We start from the raw sequence: 25,424 nt of genomic DNA, 5'->3' as shown, positions 1-25,424 counted from the left end.
TATATATATATATATATATATATATATATATATGCACACATATATGAATGAATACCTATAGGTATATAATGCATGTTAGTCTAAAAAAGAAACTACAATCAACATGTAGCAGTTACATTATATATGGGAAGTGATATAAAGAATGTTTTAATGTTTGTACCTTTATTTTCCACGTGTCTATATATATGCATGCATACGTACATATACACACTTGCATATATACATTATCAATAACACACTACAGCATTATCACATTTATCATTCACGCATCACATTTGTCACCAGCACAGCATGATCACACTGACATCATCATCATCATCATGCCTCTTACCACTGTCATCACTGTCTCCGTTATCTCACTGTCATCGTTATCATCAACATCTCCGTCATCATCAATTATTTTTCAATAGAGTCATCAAGGTCGGACAAAATGTCTTGAGGTAGTTTGCTCTGGCTCTTTACATTCTGAGATCTGAGTTCAAATCCTGCAAAGCTCAAATTTGCCCTCCTTCTCCCGGAGTCTTTAAAATGAAGTACCAGTTGTGTACTGGGGGTCGATATCTATCCTGTTTCCCAAATAGGAAAGTGAGGTCCTCAAAAGCTAGAGGTTAACCATGTATTTTGTATATTGTTCATTGTTCCGATTTCCAATCACTTTCTGGTCAAGCAGATGAGGAGCAGTCAGTGAAGTGAACAGAAGTTCATTATCGATGTTGAATTGGTTGGGCATCGGACAAAATGTCTAGTAGTATTTAGTAATTTTTACGTTCTGAGTTCAAGTCTCGACGAAGTGCACGATGACACCCCTTCCTCAAATGTGTCGCCTCTTCTTTCAATGTATCGATTATATCTCTTCTTTTAAAAATAAATTTCGCCAGTATCATCACATTCATCAATGTAGTTTTAGTTAGTCACACAACACTCACATATATATATATATATATATATATATATATATATATATATATATTTGTGTGTGTGTAGAGAGAGAGAGAGATGTGTGATAATCATGGTTACCAAATTTGGACCTTTCAGTTGTATAACTGCTTATCTCTTCTAGGATACATTAAAAGAATACATTTGACTGGTACTCTATTTCATCGATTCTGGAAGAATGAAAGGCAAAGTTGATCTTGGTGGGATTTGATCTCTGATCATAAAGGGCCGTAACAAAATACTCGTAGACATGTCCGACGTACTAACGATTCTGCTATTCCAACCGAGTTCTATAAAAAGACTCGGTTTATCGAACTGTCACATTCGGTATTTCGAACTGTCGCGCTTTGATACCCTCAGGAAAGTTATGACTGTCACAAGGCCTCCCGTTTTTTCTACACCCCTGTAAATAGAGAAGTGAACTCGTAATTCCACTAGTGGTGGATGGAAACAACATTATGTGATTAGCAAATTAAGACATCATCGTCATTATGATTATCAATTATCATTAGTATTATTATTATTATTATTATTATTATTGTTATTATTATTATTATTATTATTATTATTATTATTACTATCTGATGTCATTAATCTTTAGTATTTGATGCTGTTGCTATTCTCAACGACTGCCACTATCTTATATCATCTCCAACATAAGGACCTCGACGCGATCGCTAGACCTGCTCGAAAGAGCAGCCAAATTTTCTTGAAATCACACCCTTCCGTCTTAAAAATTATGGATGCATTGTATATGATATTGGATATTCTATGGCTGAAGTAAGAAAAGAAAATTATATGTCTTACTGTATCCGAGGCAGATTTTGGGGGGGCCAAACTACTACTACTACTACTACTACTACTACTACGTGTATATTCACTTTGATTATAAAATTACTGAAACTACTGCTACTAGGTTTTACTTTATTCATGTCAGGTCGTGAAATAATATTTTCTACCATCTTCACTCCCCCTCCCACCTTGCAACACACACTCACTATTCTTTCTATTCTTTCTTACTCTTTCCCTTCGTATTCGTTTTGCTCTAGATACTCCCTATTGTAATTCATTTCTTTCGCCTCCATCGTGTGTGTGGGAGAAAGTGTATGTTATCGATCTCTCTTACTCCCCCTCTCTCCCTCTCTCTTTCATCTATGTTTGTTTCAGTGTTCCTATTTATCTATATATCTACCTATCCATATGTCTATATTTGTTTATCTCTCTTTGTATTAACCTACCTATTCTCAATACGTATACAAATGTTGCACTTCTGTCGCTGTCTATCGTTCTCTACATATGAACTATTTATTTATATCTATCTATTTGTCTATCTGTGTATATTTCAATCTACGCACATTTTTATGTCTCAATATATCCTTTCTACATATTTCCATTCATTTGTAAGTCTGTCTTCTTTCATCACTGTCTATTTATCATCCTCCCCTTCATTCTCACCACCACCATCATCATCATCAATATCGCCTTAGTGTACGTTATTTATTTTTTTATTTTTTTTACCAGCTGACATGGGTTGACTAGGTCTGCAATGCAGCATCAATCACCTGTCAACACACAGCTCAGTCATTGCATCTATCCGTCCCAAAATATTGCTTTCAATATTAAATCTTTTTTTTTTTTTTGGCTTACCTCACCCAAAACATACCGTTCACCCATCATGGTTAATCCATCGACTCTATTCACATTATATATCAGCTACAAACACGCATATATGTATGAGAGTACAGTGTGTGTGCGTGCGTGTATGTATATATATATATATATATATATATATCTGTATATACGTGTACACACACATTAAATGTATATGCGTGCATACACGTTGGTGCTGTTATTTAACCCCTAGTCATTCGATTCGATAACCGATATTCTAGTTGTGACAATCTCGTTTTAAGATATGTTCTGGACTATATTCTCTGATGTGTCCATTTCTAAAACCTTAGTGTGGTTCGGGGGAGAGTTAGCTGATATTGTATGTATATATTTGAGTGTATGTGTGTGTGTGTGTGCGTGTGTGTAAATATCTGTACGTACATATGTGTATAGATGTGTGTGTTATACAGATGGATATGTAAATATGTATGTAATGTGTGTGTATTAAGCTTCAGCGTAAAGAAGGTGAAAAAAAAACAAGTACTAGATACTGAATTGTAGAGTGTCAAAATATACTAATCAAAGCTGCAACTTCGAATTTCGTGACTGTTTCACGTTTCTTGTTTCATTCTTCCGATTTCATTCGAATAACGGTGACATGAAACTCGGTGTCAGATATTTGAAGTTTCATCTATAGGAAATATGTGTGCGCCTCTTTATTGCCTTCATAATATATATTGTCAACGCTTATACAGCCTTTTTTTTTTCAATATCTCCTATACTGCAGCTAATCTCCCGCAACGACCCCACTTCTTTCATCTGCCCTCTTTTTCTTTCTCTTTTTCTCTTCACATTTCTTTCTATTTTCTCCCTCTGTTTTCTCATTCGCTCTCCTTTATTTTTCTTCCTTCTGATGAATGGCAAGCGTCCGAAACGTCAAGACGTTTTCCTTTTTTTTAAGTGTTAAACTAATATACGATTTGTTAAAACTTGTCCCTCCTGTGTTGTCTTCATTGCCGTGATTGTGTGTGTGTGTGTGTGTGTGTGTGTGTGTGTGTGTGTGTGTCACGTATTTCTCATTCTTTTCTTTTTCGTTTTATTTATTTCGTTTTACCGAAAACCCTTTCATAATTTAAGCCATAATTTCTAAGAAACGTTTGTTTGCAATTGTTATTTCAAGCGGTATAAAAAAGAATGTTTGCTGATGAAGGTGTGGTTACATATAGTAATATACTCTCAAAAATGTGGGGTATGCTCCCACTACCTTCATATTCATTTCAAGATGTTGGCATGGTAACAAATCTTGCTTCATGCAGTAAAACTATCAACCATACAAAAATACCAAATTATTATTTTTCAAAAGTGGTAGCATTATAAGTAATTTTAATCAAAAATTATAATGCTCTCTCTTGTGTGTTCTTGGAATGTGTGATTTAAATTAATCTTTGAAATTCTCATGGTTAATGTCGCTTTCATTTTATATTTGATCGATTTTTAAAATTATATATATTTTAAAATTATATATATTGTTATTCATTATTCTGTATGTAATTTTTAATCAACTCTCTTTGTAAGTATTTGAAAAATAATACTCATTTAACATATTAAACAATTTCAATGTGTGAGTATTATAGAGGTGCGTGATTCTATGAAAATTTACATTAAATTCTACTAAATCATCAGTGTAATATTTAAGTAGGGAAAAGGGATAGATACAGAGTGAAAGTTTATAAATTCGATTCTGTTTTTGTTTTAATGTTTTCATGTGCCATACTACTAATACTACAGGTGCAACTAAAATTATTATTAGTAGTAGTAGTAGTAGTAGTAGTAAAAGAGAGAGAGAGAGAGAGAGAGAGACTAGTAGAACAACTACTATACTGCATTGTATGAAAATCGATAGAAAGCGGAAGAGTTGGTCGAAAATCGACATGATCTATTATTCAGTTTTATAATTCTCGTCTTTCTGATATACTTGTGTACCCTCTCTCTTTCTCTCTCTCTCACTCTCACAGTATATATATATATATGTATAAGCGTACCTGTGTACTGCATAAAAAAATCTAGTAAGGTAGTGTAAAACATTGCTAGATTTAATTTGGTATATTTTACTAACGTCAGTCAAATATTTTTAGTTCGTTAGCATTATACGTCTAAGAGAATTTGCTGCATCTATATCGGTGTGTACTGGTGTGTACCGTAGTCAGAGCGACCGACCTATCAATTAGAAATGACATTGCGCCTCGCATGTTCAAGTTATCGAACTCCTTTCATCATTAGACTAACAACTAGGGTTTGCTTCTGTTGCGGCGGTTGTTGTTTCGTCCCCTTTATGAGTTTTATAATATCGAACGGGAGTAAAATATAACCAGGCGGCAATTGTTGCTCGTATGCATAAGCGAGCAGTGCAAATTAGACGATTGATAACGATGATGGTGATAGTGGTGGTGGTAATGATGGTGGTTGTAATGATGACGATTGTGCTGATGGGTAGTGATGGTGATGCTGGTGACTGTGGATTGCATTGACGTTGATGATGAGGAGGATTTCTTATTCTGGAATAAGGCCATTTTTTTTTTTTTTGCCTTTTTTTTCCGCCTTTCATAATAATAATTTTCTAGCATGGGCACAAGGCCAGAAATATGGAGAGCGGGATTAGTTGATTATATCCATTCCAGTACTAGACTGGTACTTTATCTTATTGAGCCCGGATGGATGAGAGGCAAATTTGACTTCGGTGGGATTTGAACTCAAATGTCCGATGCTCTAACGATTCTACCTGCCAGTAATTATTAAATATGTTTCGCCTTAAAAAATTCCCTTCCAATCGCGTTCTTATTTCAATTTTCCACTTCAACAATTTTTGATAATATAACATCACACTGAAAGATATTCTCTAACGATGTGAATCGTTTTAATTTTATACTTTGGTCGATGTGTGTGTGTGTGTGTGTAATGACACTGTCTTTTGCGTGTTTACCACGTGAAATGTTTTTTTCGTGTGATGGTTATTCTAACCTGGATACCGTTTTCTTACAGTTCCAGCCAAATTATGAAATCTGTTATTAATGTATATTGTATATCAAGAGAAGAGCGAAAATTAAACATTAGAACACCTAGCCGTCTGCTCTATGTGTGTGACTTAAAATTCTCCAAGACGAGTAGTAAGCTATCATATTACTCGTATAAACTATATCTTCAAACAACCATCAAAGTTACTCGCTTAATCAGATATTCTTTTATTCGGTGATGTAATAAATGTGCTTTTATTTTATTTTCCATCAAACTGTCAGTTATTTCTCCTCACACATCTACAATATATATTATGGCTGGGGGGGGGGTGTTACCAACATTAACAGTATTCATGATAATTTTGTGTAACAGGATAAAAGCCAACCTGTATCACAATGCCTTCGAGATAACTTTACTACTGCTACTATTACTACCACTACCATTGCCGTTTCGGAGTTTTAATCGCATTGGTTGCAAGCATGAAATGAAACGAGATATTAATATCCTGCAGCTTGTCTTATTCATAATAAAAATAACGACAGTGACGATGAAAGCTATTCGATAAAAATGATTCATACGGGCTTGTCGATAAAAACCTACCGAAAATTCCATTGAAAGCATGGTTATTTGCCTGCATGGTCATCATTATCGTCACCATCATCATCGTCATCAATAATGTTGTTGTCGACATTTGTAATGACTGCAGCACACTCGATTTGCTGTTACTTTTCTTTCTGTTCCACTCCCTTTCACTATACGAATTCTTCAATTACATCAGTCACTCCTATTATTCACTAATCTTCTTTATTCTCCCTATTTCTCTACATTCACATCACAACTGTTTTACCCAGCTGCCGTCATATCTTAATTTTCTTTTTCATTTTTTTATTACTACATTTGTAGAGGTGTAGTAGTCAAATCCCGATACAAGCCACTCCCTCCTCCATTTACATTACCATATTATTTTACACTGCATTCATTTCGTTCGGATTTCTTTATTATTTTTGTTACTGTTCTAGGCTGTTTTGTTTCTTTATTTTTATTTGTCAAAGCTATTATCCAGTTTCAGATTCCATAAGATTTCTGTTCCCTCTCCAAGACCTGTAGCTGTGGATACCACCTGCAACCGTTATTGTTGCTGCTGCTGCATACAGTCATTCGCCTAATTTCTCTTCCTCTTTCACGTTCTCTCTCGTAAAACTCCCTTTTGCGTTGTAAGAACTTCTTTAAAAGGTTTATTACCTACATTACATTTAATCAAAATTTATCAGTTACAGTCTCCCTGAAAGACAGAGAGTTTGTTTCCTCACCATTCTTTCTCTGACATATGAAAAGTCAGTTTATACAAGGAATTTAAGCAAAAACATTTTGGTTAGGTTTTATGTTCTGCGCCGGGTGATTAATTTCCAAACAGCAAAGCTTATTGCTAATAACATTAATAGACCAATGTACAGACTAATCTAATCAGAATTCAACAAATTAGTCATTCACCAGTCATAATGCAAATTGTATGCTGTTAACTCCTATAGATTTCACAAGCTAATTTTTTTACCTCTGTCTTAAATAGAAATTGGTCAATAAATTATGCTCCATCTACAAGTCTTTAATATTAAAAATATTCTCTAAGAAAATAACATGATTATAATATCGGCATGTTGGTCCTCATATACAGAAATTGAGGCAAACTAACCAAACACACTATTGAACAAAAAAACATGTTTCCTAATAATATATATTTCAATCCCAGGAGACAATATTTCTCAACCCCAATAGGCGGTAAGTTGGAAAACAACAGTATAGAAATAAATGAAATGAAATGAAATGTCCCAGGGACGGAGGTCAACTCAATAATTCCTAGTTTATCCTTAATGCCATGAGCAAATACTCTCTTTCAGCTGTGTTCTCTGCTTTACAGGTGCATGTTGAGGGCAGGCTCATTTACAAGGACCATTTTCATTATGCCCAATCACCTTTCAGCAAATTCATTGATGGGCAGTATCGCTCTCTCTATCTTCTCCTTTTCCAGATAGAGTTGAAGAAATTAAAGAGGGCTTAGATAAAAAGGAAAGTGTCTTCAGTTGTTTAGCCACCAGAGAGACACACTGTTTGCCCTTTCCTGGCTAAAGGAAAGTAATGGAGAGAGATATTGAAGGTTATAAAATAATAACCCTTTCTGATATTAACACAAGACACTCATTTTTGTTGAAAGAGAGTTAGTCATATAAATTGACTTGTGTACTTGATAATTGTTCTACTATGAGAGACTGAAAAGTAAAGTCAACCATGGCAGGATTTAGCTCAAGATATAAAGGGTTGTGTCAGGCATTTTGATACCCACTCTACTGATTCTGCCTTTAGGAAATATACTAATGAATTTTAACTTCTGTACAAGACTGAATACATATTATCTAGTGGGTGGAGTGATCCCAGAGTATAGTCATTTTAATAGATTCTAGGCATCACAGGAATTTTTTTTTTTTTCCATAGTGAAATAAAAGGCAAAGTCAACATCAGTGGGATTTGAACTCTGAATGTGAGAGGACATAATTAAATACTACAAAATGGTTACTGAAATATTAACAGCATTGTTGCGAATGTCATTTGAAGAGAAAAGGTTAGATTTATTAGTTTGCTGAGATTTGAAAGAGGTGTGGTTGATAATTTCCTCATATATGCATGTGTGTGTAGATATATAAGTGGGTGGAACATGTTCAGACAAGGGATTTTTAATGTAAGGCAATAAATGCTACAGGAAAAAGATTAGATACTGAATAAACTTTAAGAGGAATAGACTTACCATTCTTGTAACACTAGTAATATAATGAGCAAGCTTTTATAATATATCACCATCATCATCATTTAACATCTGTGTTCCATGCTAGCATGGGTTGGACTGTTTGACTGGATCCAGTGGATTTGAAAAACTGAATTATGCTCCTGTGTTTGCTTTGGAATGATTTCTATGGCTGGCTGCCTTTCCTAATGTCAACCATTTTTACAGGATGTACTGGGTGCATTTTTCATGGAACATACACTGGTAAGGTCACCATGCAACCTGCAAGATGAAGACTCTCTTCAGTTGAATGGGACTACAGTAATGGGGGAGGCAGCTTTATGTTATGGATGAGGGGTTAAAGTATAGAGTTGTTTCATCGCTACTCATAGCAGAGAAAGTGAAAGTAGCCTGAATGAGCTGGGAAGAAATAAAAATAGTGGTGATAAGTGTTAAGGTGGACCCTCAAGATAGGAGACAAGTAGAAGTGTGTGGGAACAGGAGAGCTGGAAATGCGGCTGGATATTAGTTGCAAGAAGACATGAGAGACTGAAAAGTGGGAAGGAGTAAAGATCAGTAAAATAGTAATAACAATAATGATACAGTAGACTTGTCTGTGTGTAAATATATTTAATAAAAATAGAATCCATGGAAACTGATGTAGTCTGTATTAGCAAAAATTATACAGTGAAGTTCACATCTTTGGATAAGTTTTTACGTCATAGGAAGATGAAAAGTTCACCATTTGGAAGCTTCTTTTTATCTGATAGGAAAAAACACTTATGTGTGTGTATTTGGATTTGCTGAAACCAGTACTGTTAACAAATAATACTTTTGTTACATTGGAACTACACAGTTCATTGGGTTGCCTTAGTGAAATAAACATCAAAACAATGTTAAATTAGCATATAGCAGCACAAGTCTTGTTTTTTGTTTCGATCATGCATTACCACAGGTATTAAAACAAGAGTTTTCTATATTTAAGACAAAAGAAATAACTCCTGAGTGTTCAAGTTTGCAAGGGAGCTTACCAGCCTCCTTAAATAAAAGAATATAAAAATACAAAAATTTGGCACAAGAAAAAAGATTGGTACAAAAATACAAAAAGATTGGTATAAAAATACAAAAATTTGGCACAAGAAAAAAGATTACTGAGTCCATCAGGAAAAGACATTGAGAGAGAAATGGTTCTCATATTAGTGTTGCTGCTGGTTCTTCTGAATTCAGAGTATATAAATTTTTTTTGCTGGTAGTAAATTTAGGACCGATACAAAGAAGTTTCAAGATAATATGTTACCAAACTAGAATCATTTGAAATGCTAATCTTCCCCAAGCTTTCACCTATCTCTGTAGATTGTTCACAGTATAGCCTGTGACTTTCATCATCTTGTTATATAGAAGTACAGACCACAAAGTAAGACCAAAAAAGAAATCCATAGAATGTATGCTTTTCTAGCTCATCTTTAATCGATGTATGCAGTAGCATGAGTTTGTTTAGCAGACTGGACCTAACATTTTCAAAGGTAAATATACATGTAATGAATGGGTTCGTTATAATCATTGCAAAAAGGCTGAATATAAATGCAGTATTCTACAACAGATAGAATCCCTCTTGTTAAACTCAAGAATATAGATAACTTGATGATTCTGAAACCAAGCAAGGTAATGCAATAAGGGTTCTGTTTGTTAGTTAAAAGAAATGTATATAATTTTTCCCCCACCCAATTGTAATATAGAGTCCAATTAAAATTCCAGTGATGTCAGGTACTAAGCTCCTATTCTCTTGATCTATTCAACAAATTATAACTAATAGTGTTCATGTCAGACTTTGAATGCACATGTACCAGTTTGTAAAAACACCTTGTGATAGCAGATATAATTGCACTTTGTAGAACCACTCCTATAAAGTCTGGACAGACTTTATAGGAGTGAGGAAAGAAAATTTGAGGATTGCAGAAGGAGAAGTGAGAGGAAAAAAAGAGATTGTGGAACAAAGAGTTTGGATTGAAGCAAGGTGTAAAGAAACATAGGCATGTATGGAGGGAAGAGAAGATATGCTTGAACATAGATGTTAAGATTACTGGATCCTATTCTGGAGGGGCTTAGGTGTTTAACCAATTTTATTTTGAAATGCATGTAGGACAGGAAAATGCTTAAAAGTTTTCAGCTTAAATTTCCTAGTGTGCAAACAAGAAAAGAAGGTTTCTTCCTATTTCAAATATTAGTGGGTTGAATCAACATCTTTAACTTTACAGTAACTTTACTGCTATACCCACTGTATTTGCTATACCCATTACTGCTATATCCATTGTATTTGCAGCTGTACTTCACTAGACTGGAGTATCTTCAATTCCTTGATTTTTCAGTTGCCAGACATATTTTGAAAATTAGGTAGAATTTTGCTTCTTCTTATATCTGAACAAATAAATGCTTAATCAGAGTAGATCTGGGACTAAACAACAACAGACACTCTCATTTTTCTTCTTGCAAAGAGAGTGTACATAGCTGATGAAATCAATCTCTAACCAAAGATTATATATATATACACACACACACACAAACTTTAATACCTACTTCATTACAAGCCATGGATATCACAAAATGCTCAATAATAATTCTGTGGAAGTAAATTATAGCTGTCTAAGTAGCATAGGGTCCCAGATATTTAATCACAATAAAATGGCCATAAACAACATGATGATATACCAACAGGAATGCATTTTTAGGAATAAAGTCAATTGTCACCTCAACACTAAGTGCCACAAAAGGGAGCCAGTGTACAGAGAAGATGTTCCAGTTGCAAAAAGCATGAAAAGAATTTATATTGACTTACAGAGAATTCATTTAGATGGCACATGTATTTGTTCAGATGCAGGAAGAAGCAAAATTCTACTTCATTGTCAAAATATATCTGGTGACCTGTAATTAAATGTGTTCCAGTTATGACCATCTATATTTTTAGAAATTACTAAGACTACATGATCTAATGTGCTCTTTGTATTTTACAATGGAAAGGTGTAATTTGAGGAGTAACTGGCTGCTATATTTGTTGGTAGTTGGCCTTTTTCAGAATACATCATTCAATTGTTTGAAGCATTATTGAATGATGAGACATAACTGTGTTTTCATGAAACTCCTCAAGATTTAAATGATATTGTTTACCTCTATGGATAATCTAGATAAATTCTATAATTTCAGAAAAGTGCTATGATTGTAAAGTGAATAGATAAATAGTGCTATAGTTAAATAAGAGATTGAGTTTGACAGATTCCCAGTAAAAGCTGGGTTCTTACAGAGTTGTGTAGTCTTACTAAAAAGAATTGTTCTTAGAAATCCATTGATGAGTAAAGTAACATGGTCGTTATCAGGAAAAGTAAATCAAGGATGCGCTTTCAAATAAATAGCACTTCATGTGAAGATTTAAAAAATGGTATGAAAGGTTAAAGTTTTCTTATAAAATGGTAGATCTGGTTGATAGTCACTAGCAGAAGAAAAGGAAATTTAACATAATCAGTGTAAGTCTTGTTTAATGTGTTGAACAGGAAAAAATAGACAATTTAATATAATAAATTCCTTTGTTACTCAACAAGAACACTTTCTTCATTGCCATTTTGAGTGTTAAATATTTAAAAACTTCTGTTGTTTTTAAATTTTGTTTTTGTTGCTTTTTTTATGATGGGGTAATGTTTTTTTAATGCTTGCATTTGGAGAGCAGTTTTTTTTTCAAATTAGAATTTATATGGGTTAGCAACCATTTAATTGCTTGTAGAATTGGACTCCTCTAGTTTAAATTTCAGTTGAGGCTCAAAAACCATTACTTTTTCTTTGAATTCTGAATTTTAACAGTAAATCATGAGTTGAAGACAGTAACCAATCTTTAACCATTCTTTGTCTATAAGTATTAATCTTTTACTTCCTTTCCGGTACAAATACAATTTCAGAAACTCAAAGCAGTTAGCTATTTACTTAAAACATATTTTTAAAGTGTTTATTGAATAGTTAACCAATTTTCCATAAATATATACATTTTAGAACGTTTTTAAAAATCTATTCACAAACTCAAATAAAATATATCTTGTCCTCATTTCCTTGGTGTTAAGGTTAAAGTTTCAATTCTCGATGTTTAGTCTGATATATTGAGTCATTATGTAAGTGTTGAATAAGCACTGACAGACAAACATTTCAAATTAACAACTCCATCTAGATTAGACAGATAATAATGAATTACTTTTCCAAAGATTTCGGTTGGCTTGTTACAATACAAAACAGAACTCAGCATTATTCACTTCAGAACTTAAGAATTCTATGGAGATCTAAACTCACTCTTAGCTACTTAAATCTACAGTTGTAAAAAGCATGACTGAAATGTTTCAAAGCTATAATTGAACAAAACACTGTTTGATTATTAAAATGTTTCTAAGATTTTTAAGTTTAGTATTGTAATAAATTAATAAGGAAAATTATGATTATTGATCAGAAAGCCAAAGCTAATTGAAATTATTCTGTTAGAGCATTGAGTTTAGCTTTAATATTTTTGTGTAATGTTACCATCATCCATCAGTTGATGAATGGTAAGTTAAATTCTATAACAAATATATATTTATAATCACTAATATTGAGAGTATCTTGATCTTAATTATTTGATTTGCTAAAGATTGAGAGGAAACTAATATGATAACTAATATATGTATGCTTGATACTACTGTTCTATCTAATAATAAACACTGTATTCATAAATAAATGAACTTATATTTGAGCTATCTTCTCTGATAGATTGTAGTGCTGCTTGATATATTAAGTACAAGAGTTTTAAAGTTTGAAAGCTTTTATTTTTTCTGGGACCAGTAAATGAAATACTAATTCGATAATATTGTGCTGGAAGTACTGAATAGTGTGGAGTAAAGATTCAGCTGTGAACAGAATATGGTATCTCTTTTACTTGTTTCAGTCATTTGACTGTGGCCATGCTGGAGCATCGCCTTTAGTCAAGCAAATCAACCCCAGGACTTATTCTTTGTAAGCCTAGTACTTATTCTATCGGTCTCTTTTGCCAAACCGCTAAGTTACGGGGACATAAATACACCCACAACGGTTGTTAAGTGATGTTGGGGGGACAAACACAGACACACATACATACAAACATATATACGACAAGCTTCTTTCAGTTTCCGTCTACCAAATCCACTCACAAGGCTTTGGTCGACCCGAGGCTATAGTAGAAGACACTTGCCCAAGGTGCCACGCAGTGGGACTGAACCGGAACCATGTGGTTGGTAAACAAGCTACTTACCACACAGCCACTCCTGCACCTGGAATATAAACACAGGCGAAATACCACTAAGCATTTCACCAGGCGCACTAACGTTTCTACAAGCTCACCGCTTTTGTATATGTATTGAGTACTGCTTTCTCATCTATGTACTCTTTCTCACTCTTTCTCTCTTGTACACACATACACATATGACCATGTGTGTATGTGTGTGTATTGAAATTATTTGGTCTATGCCTTGACTTCCCTCTAGTTTTACAGTATATATGCACAAGTGAACTGACATCATTTTTTCACTTATTTCTCAATGAATTAATGTCACTAATCTTTCAAGTGTACTTGTGTATACATGTACACTTCATACATACATATTTACAAATACAAATAATACATACTTATATGTATATGTATGTATATAAACATACAGTCTTAGATGCTTGTGTGTGTGTGTGTGTGTGTGTGCGTACTCCAAGAACAATGTTCTATAGCAACTTTGTATGTTTATGTTGATTATCCTCCCCAACTTCTGTGAAACAATATAGAACAACATTTAGATGAATTTTCAGTTTCTATTCTCTCTTTCTCTTTGTTTTTCTCTCTTTCTCTTTCTTTTTCTCTCTTTTTTTTTCTCTTTCTTTGAAATAGATAGACACATGATAGATGGATAGATATAGGTATATAGTCAAACTGTTTGTTTCCTGACCACATGGTTTCAGGTTCAGTCCCACTGTACAATACACTAGGTAAGCATCTACCAAAGCCTTGTAAATGAATTTCATTGACAGAAACTGAAAGAAACCTATGGAGTGGGGGATACTGAGTGTGTGGTGTGGGTGTGAATGTGTGTGTACACTTGTGCATCTATGTGTGAGTGTACATTTGCACTCTGGAAGTCACTCACTTTGCACCTTTGGAGGAGTGTGAAATAAGATATCCCTTTCTTGTAAAACAGGTAATAATTAGTGGCAGGATGAGCATCCAGTTGTAAAACAATGCCTCAAACACCTCCATGATAGCCATATAGAGAAGAGGATGAACAAATCTATATGAATGTGTGTGTGTATGTACGTATATATGTGTGTGTGTGTGTATATATGTATGTGTGTGTGTGTGTGTATGCAAAAGCAGTGTAAATTCTTACCTGTGGTTTCAATATTTTACGATTACAGTTCATTGTTTTCAATTATGTATAACAAGATTTTATACATAATTCAAGATTTTAAGTATGTTTCACTATTCAAATAAAATTAACATAAATTTATCATATTCAAATTCATGTTTATTTTATTTCTATAGAAAAATTCTGTTCTTAGCATCAAATAAAACTATGTTTAATGCTCAGTTGGAAAGTGTTATAAATTAAACTGGGACTCTATTTATTTTATTAAATCTCAGTTTTATTGTCACTAAAATGAAATAATAATCAAAATTTATTTGCCGAAGATATGGGTTTCAAATTTTGGCACAAGGCCAGCAGGTTTGGAGGAGGGGCTAAGTCAATTAAATGAACTCTGGTACTCAACTGGTACTTATTTTATTGATCCCAAAAGGATGAGAGGCAAAGTTGACTTCAGCAGAATTTGAACTCAGAATGTAAAGACAGACAAAATGTCACAAAGTATTATCCTTGGCATGCTAACAATACTACAAGCTTACTTTGTTGAAAATAATGATATTTGTTGAAAATAATAATATTTAAATTATAATTCCTAATGGTTATGTGGTAGAGAAGTTCACTTTCCACTCACATGGTTTTTGGGTTTAGTCTCAGCATAGTCCTAGGTCAATCAAAGCTTTGTAAATAGATTTGATAGATGGAAACTGAAGGAAACTTGTTTTATGTGTGTGTGTGTGTGTGTTTATTTATATATGGAATCTATGAAAGCCACTGACTGTGAGTGGTGCCATTCTTGTCACTTCATTATTAAATTGCTCACCCACTTTCTTGAAATACAGATAAGAATTGTATAAATGGGAAGGGCTTCCAGCTGTAAAATAATGCCTCAATAAATCATTCACCTAACTCATGCTAGTATGGAAAAAAAACGGAGGTAAAAAATGAATGAATAATGATTATAACAATTTCTCGCAAACAATACAATTTCTTTTAGATACAGAAATGTTTATAATCCCATTAGTCTAGAGCATATAAGTTTTATGTAGCTTTATTTCTGTATTTTGAATACATTAGAATTCTACTAGATTTCGATTTGGAATTCCATCATTCTATCCAGTAAGCTATTTTTTGTGAGATATATATATATATTGCTTTAACTTACTAAAAAATTATATTTTAATCTGTTCATCTTGGGAGAACTAAAATTCAACAGAATCTTCATAGCTACTTGAAGATGAAGCTCTATTACATATTCTCTTGAGTAATGTTGTTGTTGTTTAACCTTGGGTTAGCCCTAATTGAGCATGCCTATGATCAAGTACATTCTAACAGTGACCTCACTTTTTTTATATGTCTAGGGCTATATTGTCTAATGCATCCTTCCTTTTTTGGTGTGATTTGAGGAAATTTGGCTGTGATTTGTGGTTGGTGTGTGTTTGCATAATAGTTGGAAAATGTATCTTCAGGACCGGTGACATGATGGTTTTTAACAATAAGTTGTGATGTAACTAGTCTAATATTGCATACAACACAGAAACAAGCTTTTAAACTTTTGTCCTAATTTAATGTCCATTGCTCATGTTGGCATGGGTTGGACAAAGTTATGGTCTGATTTCCATATAGATGGGTTGGAAATGTCTATTCCCAAAGTCAGCAAGTTAAAAATAAAACATTTCTCACAAATATCAGGAAGATTATTGTGATGCAGAGAAAAATATAAAATGCAATTCATGTACAAATATAAAATTTACATACCCATTCCACCTCATGATAGCTTTCAAAGATAGTTGTAAAACTGAAGAACAAAAGTGATACTGATATATTCAAATGCTGTTGTGATGCAAATATTTCAAAAATATCAGCCATCAACTGGTTTCAAGAGAAAAATAAATTAAATTTGTGTTAAAGCAATTAAATAAATAAAATGATTTTGAATGAATCTGCTAGTTGTGCATAAAGATATTGGCTCTGTAACTAATCTATTTACTGAAAGCTTGTTGACATATTGTTATGTTGATGATTACTGTATTGGTAAAATAATACATGCTGTCTCAGTTTGTAATTCGGGATGACTTGTAGCATCATCTCAGCATGTGGCTTGTTAAAATAAAAAATACAGGGGGAGGGCTGAAATAAAATCTTAAGATAGTGAGAAAGTTGAACTGAGAAGTGTGACTGTGATTCAAAAAGCACTCGAAATTGTAGTAGTTTGTCAACAGGAACAGTCATCGCAGTGTTAATAGTAGGGCACTTTCATTCATAAATTGACTACATTCAAAATAGTGTAGGTCATGCATGATTCAACATCCACAACAACAAATTGGCGGCAATGTACAGCTCATCACACACTCTTCAACAAAGAGTACAAAAGCAGAGCATTCAAATTTTTTTTTTTTTTTGTTTGTTTACACATCTAAGTTATTTTTTAAATATTTCTCAACCTCATTATTTTATTTTAATTTGCACTATTGATGTGTGTGTGTGAGTATTTACACAAAAATGTCTAAATTATATAATTTTTGGGGGAACCCATTTTCAAAACTGCATTCTAATTATATGTACAAGGTAAGCTTTATCAATAATATAAAAGTTGTTTTTCAAATGAATAATCAGGCTTAATACCTTTCTGTGCCTGTTAGATTATTAACAATTGCAGAATTGTAGAATATTATTAATACTTTTTTTTGTATGTTACATTAATGTATTTCATTCCAGTTCTGGGGAAAACATATTTGTAATTATTTCTCTAATTTCAAAATCAATGTCTGTATAGATGTTGATCATTCTGCATAGATCACATTATCTATAAGCAGGCGTGGGTGGTGTGTGGTATTTGGATTACTTGTAGCCCAATATTGTGACTATTTGTATGGCATGTGTAAAATCATTATTATATAAACACAGCTTTTTACTAAAATTTTTTTAGCAATCTTTAACTTCAGCTCTGCATAAGCAATAGCATTTCTTTCTCTCTCATTCACTTCACATTGTCTTGATTAAATTTTTATGAACTTCTTGACATTACATGTTAGTGCTTTCAGTATTACATATAATGTTTGTTGAATTATTACTTTTGTGATGGACTTGATTTAAGGCACACAGCAATAAATAGGTTGCCTATACCTAGCCTATAGTGTGACCTTTTAGTCTGAGATGTTTTGAAAGTTCATTCATAGTTTTATACTCAAAACATAACTGAGATATATTCACTGCAGATATTTTGTTTTATCGCTTGGTAAGATGCTTAATTTTATATATAATAGATTTGTTCAACTTGGTATAAGTATCTAATCTTTAGGAAAGCTACTTGCACTTGTCTGTTATTCATGTTCAAAAACCTCTTTCTATTTAATACTACAAGCTCTATAAATCCTTGTGTCGCACATGAGTGTATGTCTGTGTATGCATATGTGGGTGTGTGTATTCTTTTTAGTGTTTCCACAGTTTTATTTAAATTTTGTCTATTTTCTTCATTAATTCATTGTCTCTCCTTTTGTAAAGATATCATAGAGATCACTGAACATGTAACAGAAAGTGAACATGAGATAGAGAGTGACTAGATAGAGATTGGTGAATATGTAACAGAGAGTGACTTGGTAAAGATCAGTGAACATAAGACAATGTGACAAGAGACTGTGATGAGGGCAGTAAATGACTTCCCAAAAAATGTGTACCTAACTAGTTGTGAATATGCTCCTTGAATTGACAAAGAGACAAACATGACTTCATCAAAAGACAGCTATAAGTATTTCAGCATACTTCTAGATCAAAGTTCTAGGTTGTTTATATATATATATATATATATATATATATGTTTTCCTGTGTGTTCATTCCGTTGTCTGTAGTTCACTGTTCTAACGTCCTGTACCCTGATATGCATTTATATACACATGTAGATGTAAGTATGTACATATATGTGTGTATACATGCATATATATTCTTTGTATTATATATATATATATATATATATATATATATATATATATATATATATTGAGGATGGAGCTATGCCCGTGATCTTTATTTCAGAGCTTCCAAGATTAGTAAGAAGGGAACAAGTTGTCCTCATACTTGAGACTTGGCCCAACAGAGTTAATTCCTTTAAAGGTATCCTAAGCAACAAATTATTAAGACTATCATCCAGAAACATAAGTCCCAGCTAGTTTCCAAACAGTTTCTGTCTACCAAATTTTATTTGCAATGCTTTGACCAACCTGAGTCTATAGTAGAAGACGCTTGCTTAAGGTGTCATACTATTGTATTGAACTCAAACATATAGCTGCTAAGGAAACTTCTTAACCACACAACCATGCCTCTACTTAGTTAAAAAAAAAATGCTATTAATATTATTCATTAAAGGAATCAAGTTAGTGCAAATAATGTAGCACCTGACTAAATGTTTAAATACATTAAAATAGGAGGGCACTAGACTAAATGCCTTACAATATTTGTTTGTGTCTATGTAAACATAGTCAAGTAGTAAGACTAAATGTCTTACAGTATATGATTGTGTCTAACTATGTTAAAATGATAATGCACTGAACTAAATGCCATACAGTATGTGGTTACATTTAGTTATGTTAAAATAGTAGGGTACTAGACTTGCCTTACAATATTTGATTGTTTCCTACTTTGAGAACATAGGACACTAAATTAAATACTTTACAATATTTGGTTATGTCTAACTATTTATATTTAAATAGTAGGGCACTAGACTAAATACCTTATTATACATGGTTGTACCTAGTTAATGTTAAAATCTGAGTACAAATTTTTCTGAAGGATTTAAATAAGTACTATTAATTTTCTGATATTGATTCAATAAACTATAATCCTTATGTTACAAAAATTTAATTTCTGCCTTAAATATTAATTATCAGTCGTATAGAATGTAGATTTTTTTTCCTTTTTGTCAGTGCATAATTAAAGTTAAAAACCATACAAAGATAGAAATATAGATAAAGAAACTTTCAGTAGACTACAGCACATATTGATAAAAAATAAGGATTCATTTTACAAAAGTATTGAGAGTATTTGGCATTAGAAAAGGCATTTAGACATAAATACCTAAGGAACAAATTTATGCAAATTCAGACATTTGCAAAAGCATCTAACCTATAACAAAGAGAAAAATGAATATAAAATAGAATACACAAGCACACATACAAGCATTTAGACACACACCCAAATTAATGTGAAAAATGAATTTCAGAAATTTTACCCTTCTAATGTTACTAGAATAATTTTTAGTGTTAAATATGTAAAACGATGAGCAAAGATGTACATCTGTGTTGAGTGTGTAGATTTCAACACAAAATATTCAAATGGAATTACTCAGGGTTTTAAAATAGAGGAAATATCAAGTGATCAAAGTTATTAGATGTTGAAGGTTACTAATAATTGGATTTATTCTCATGTTTAAACTAGTCAGATATTCAGTTCCTCTCAAAAATATAAGAATGTAAATTTATTCTTTAAAACTACATTAATCTAGTTACTCTACAACCTATTTAAAATGTGTTAGAACTTTGACATGTCATTAATGAGAAAGAACACATATTGTTCACATAATGGAAATAGTAAATTACAGTGAATTATAATAGACAGTAATATATTATGGCTTCCTTGCTTGTTTTAAGAGTTAAGTTCTCATGTTTTATTGATATTAACTATTATCTTTCATAAAATATTTTTTGTACAGTTTTAAAAAACCTGTATGAGCAGGGTGCTATTGTTTCATTTGTTTTGTTGTAATCTAATTTACCAAAAAGTATTGTGGATGAAACAGTCAATATAATTTTAAGTAGACTATGGAAACCTTGTTACTTTCTCTTTACTTTATCCAATTCTAAATTTTAGTTTGTAGCGTACCCGTCTTCATTATTCAATATATCCCTGTTTTTTTAAAAGAGAGTAGAGTGTAATTTTAAAGAGATTTGGCTGCTATTTCTAACAAAAAATCATGCCAATTTATCTTAACAAATATTTTAAATTACTTCAAATACTTAAAATGGGAGTTTTTGATTTACATGAAAATATCGGTCAGATATTCAAGCATTTGGTTCTTACCAAATGTGTTCCCACAATAACACTTAGAATAGCTACATATTGGAAAAAGAGAAAATTTATTGATATCAAATTATAGTTTCATTATTAGATCTGTTAAAGTGGAAACTTGTATTTCTGGTTAATATCAAATAAAATGAGAAATTCCAAATTTAAGCTGAAAAAGAGGCTGTTGAATTGATTAGGTTTACTACTACCTCTGTTAAATTATATATGTATTAAATATGTGAACAGTTGTTGAAATAAGCTTATCAAAATATTCTGTCTATTCCAAATGTATCTTCAATTGTTGAAATATTATTTCAATCATCACTTATTCCTGCTATATGTTATTATAGTTTAGTTGTCAATATCAGCAGGACTTCTCACAACCTCTGATGACCATTGCATTCTATAACTACTAGGTTTTATGGTTACTGGTTTTACTACTACTACTACTACTACTACTACTACTACTACTACTACAGTAACAACTTTGATGACAAATTGTTGAACTGAAGTCCTTGGACATCAATTAGATATCCTGCCTACTGTTCACAATAAATATGTAAATGCTCCTCAATTTTAAATTTTGATTGTACCATATATGTAACCAGTTATTTGAGATAACAAGACAACTGATGAAGTTACATTTATATTGTACAGCTACTATTTTATGTACCAATCTAATAGTATTTATCACACTAATGTACAGTTACACAAGATAAAAAGAACAAATTATTTTAGGTTTAGAAAATAATGCTAAGAGTTCATTAAGATGATTTTCTTTTTAAACATGGGGTAAAACCAGAGATATTCTGATAGCTGACTGCTGTATGTTCAAAATTTTGGGTCTCTAGTATTTATATAATAGATGGGAGATAAATATACTCTTGCTTAGATCACTTGTTTATCACAGATAATATTCCTGGACAATCTGATACCAGTTAACCTACTAGATAAACTGGAAAGGAAAATAATAAATAATGAGATCAAATCCTTATCCATTTCACTATTTTACTTCTTCAAAAAGGTCAACAATGAAACTTTATGTGGCTGCTTGACCTGCTGGAAAAAGCAGCCAAATCTCCTGCAAATCATACTCTACCATCTAAAATAAAGTAAGGACACATTTAATAATATAGTCCTATACCTGAGTATACTCTATACCTGAAAATAAGACAGAATGATCATAGGCACCTTTGAACACAGCCTCAGTCAACAATGACTTGAAACCAAACAGTATTAATTCTACACAATATTAGATAAATGTGCAGCATTAAATTTTGAAACATATAAAATGAAATAAAGTTTTAATGAATGAACTAAATGATAATGTGTATTGTTTGTTTATTCATATTTCTAAATATAGGAAGTATTTATAAAGCCATGAAGTTATTATTTAACCCTACAAAGAATTGTATGATAATTGCATACATACACTCACACACACATATGTACATATCTAAAATTCAATAGAAATTAGTGAGGGATAGCTAATATTAGAAACTAAATAGAATATAGATAATGTGACTTGATCTCTGAAATATAACCACTAGGGTCTAAACTGGTTTGGATAAGGAACAAGTTTCTTTCATTTTTGTAGTCTGTATTCTCTTACCTTTTTGTATCTTGAAAATGCACTCTGACACCTCATCACCACCATCTTTGTTTTCCTTGCAGCTACTCCCATGCACCCTTATATAATGCTGGCTGGCTATGTATCTCCTCTACAGCAAGACGCCTATGCCTGTTCCTGTATCATACTTCAGAGTGAAGGCACATGGTTTAGTGATTAGGGTACTCAGTTTATGATCATAAGGTCATAAGTTTGATTCCTAGTGGTGCATTGTATCCTTGAGCAAGACACTTTATTTCATATTGCTCCAGTCTACTCAGCTAGCAAAAATGAATTGTACCTGTAATTCAAAGGGCCAGCCTTGTCACATTCCTTGTCACATGGAATGCTCAGCCACTTGCACATTAATATTATGAGCAGACTGTTCCATTGAACAGATCAACTGGAACCCTCATCGTCATAAGCAACAGAGTGATAGCAATCATACTTCAACCTCTCACCACCTGGCATAAAGACACCCTCTCTCTCTCTACTACAACCCCACTCTGTTGAGGGGCTTTTTCTTTGTCTTGCAAGTTATTTGGTGACCTCACTAGTGCCTGTGTCTCAAAAAAATAATGCACTCAGGGCATTAGGAAAAGCATCCAGTTATAGAAACTATGCCAAAGCAGACATTGAAGCTCAACATAGCCATCCTGTCAAACTGTCCACCCATACTAGCATGGAAGACAAACATTAAATTATGATGACACATGAGACTTCATTCATTGTAGTTGCAGTGGACAGTAGTAGATTTAATCTGTCACTTGGATTATGTACACTGCTAGGTACTTCAGTGACAGTAGTGAAGTCCACTCTTTTGCAAACATTTGGGTCAGATAGCCTCTTCCCTTTCATGCACTGGTCTTGGAGGTCCTTCAACTTAATTATTTAAAAACATTAAATTATAAATTAAAAAGCAGATTGAAGTTCTCTTCTTGTTTTACCCACTAAGAATTCACTTGGACAGTTCTTTAAAATTTATTTGGTGATCTTTCTCTTCTCATCCCTTTCACTCTCACTCCTTCCTGCATGCACATACACATGCACACAGCTGATATTAATAAAACATCTAAATGCCATAACTCCTTCCTTATGTGTGGTTCTTTTTTTGACTTCTAAAATTATAGAAAAAAAATGGAAGTTGTATTACTCATGTTTTTCCCAAAAGCTATTAGAAACATAAATACAATAGAACATACATGACAGAAGACCAAAACTGGTTTACCAGGCCCCACAGAAAGACTGTTTACTTTTGTAAATCATTTTCTTATACATTCACATAAAATCTCACACCAAATTCTTTTACAATAGCATCACTAAGGATAATGACAATTTATCAGAACGTTGACAATATATTGGTTATTCTTGTTATACAGATTAAACTATTTTAATATCCTTTCTAGACTTTTATTTGGCTCTCATTAATCTTGTTATTTATTTATTGTAAATATTGAAATATTGATATCATATTTTATGCATATCTCTCTCTCTCCCCACCCACTCTCTCTCTCTCTCTCTCTCTCCCTCTCTCTCTCTCTCTCTCAAACACACACACTCACACTTCTGTTTCATAAAGTGGTGTCTTAACACTTGATTACATCTCAAAATCACTGACTTAAAATTCCTCTGACATAGAAAGAAAAAAATCAATATTTAATACCAGAAAAGAATTGGATTAGCAAGAAGCCGTTTTCTTTTCATTTCTTTATTGATGATATAAAAAGTTGAGACTCATCTTAGAAGAAGAGATTTAGGATTTCATCTTTGAATTTTATGATTCAAGATTCATCTAAAAATTCATTTTTAGAACCTCTCTCAGAAGAAACGATTTTACAGTCAATGTTTGACAGTAATCAAAAGACTAGAACAACCTAACTAACTAAAAATATCATAATCACAAAAAATATTTTTAAAACATTTGGTTTCTTGAAACACAAGGGAAATTACTCAAATGTTAGTTGGTTTAAATTTTAGAAAGTTTTCTTGGGGTTTGTAACAAAATGCAAGAAGACAAAGCTTTGTAATCTATACCTAAAATATAATTAGATGAGACAGCCAACTGTTAAATTCAATTTTCTAAGCTTAATAATTTCTAAAAAGCATAAAGAAATTGCTATCAAAATATTGTCTTCTATAAAATGGCCTTCAAATATTTTATGTTGCTGCCTATCACTTCCTCTTTCTCTCTCTTACATACTCCTCTGCCATTCATTGTCAACATCCATTACACTCTCTCACTCTCTATCACACCTTCACTATTTCCTCTTCTATCACCTGTCACTCTTCCTCCATAATGCTGATTCTGTTCCATTTCTTTCAAAAAAACAATCATGTATCTCTCTCTCTCTCGCTCTCCTTTGCTCTCTCTATCATCTGTCTATCTATCTGTCTCTCACCCTCTTTCTCTATCTCTCTTCCTTTACTGTCTCCTCTCTCTACCTCTCATTCCTGTCATACTGATCCTTCTTTTACTCTTTTGTCACCTCCTCACCCTCACTCTCTTCCCACCCAGTTGTATAAGAAAGACAAGAATGACTATACAGACAGCATAGAGAAGTGATTCCTTTAGTGTTCCAGAAAGAAGACAACCCTCTTGGTACTGATGAAAGAATGAACGGACGCAGCACAAGCTACAGAGGAACCTTTAAATCTTACCAGATATAATACAACCTCTCACGATAAAATGTACTCTCTAGACTCTGTAAAGCACTTAATGTTAGGAATCCATAGAATCCATTGAACCATTGAAACCATGCCAAAAATAGAGCATAAAAGCAAGACATGTCTCAGAATCAGAATGCAGTGAGTCTGAAACTGACTCAGACAGAAATAACCCAGCCAACTTATGACAACATGGAAATCTGTAAAATGATGATAATATATATATATATATATATATATATATATATATATATATTCTAAAAACATTGAAACTTTATCCCAATTATTTTATTATTTATTTTTTACTTGTTCTTGTTGCTTGTTTTCTTTTATGCCAACATCAAAACTATTCAATGATGTAGTAATCATTATTATTTTT

General features: G+C 32.6%; 1 protein-coding gene across 1 annotated transcript in view; it reads left to right on the top strand.

Annotated features, from left to right (window-relative positions):
• The window catches only part of LOC106881289 (neuroglian), a 140,818-nt gene that overhangs the window by 1,364 nt on the left and 114,030 nt on the right, over nucleotides 1–25,424 (top strand). The gene's annotated exons all lie outside the window — the stretch shown is intronic.

This window comes from Octopus bimaculoides, chromosome 5, assembly GCF_001194135.2.
Source record: "Octopus bimaculoides isolate UCB-OBI-ISO-001 chromosome 5, ASM119413v2, whole genome shotgun sequence".
Lineage (NCBI taxonomy): Eukaryota > Metazoa > Mollusca > Cephalopoda > Octopoda > Octopodidae > Octopus > Octopus bimaculoides.
Note: the sequence above shows the minus strand (reverse complement) of the source record. Positions and strands in the feature narration are given on the sequence as shown.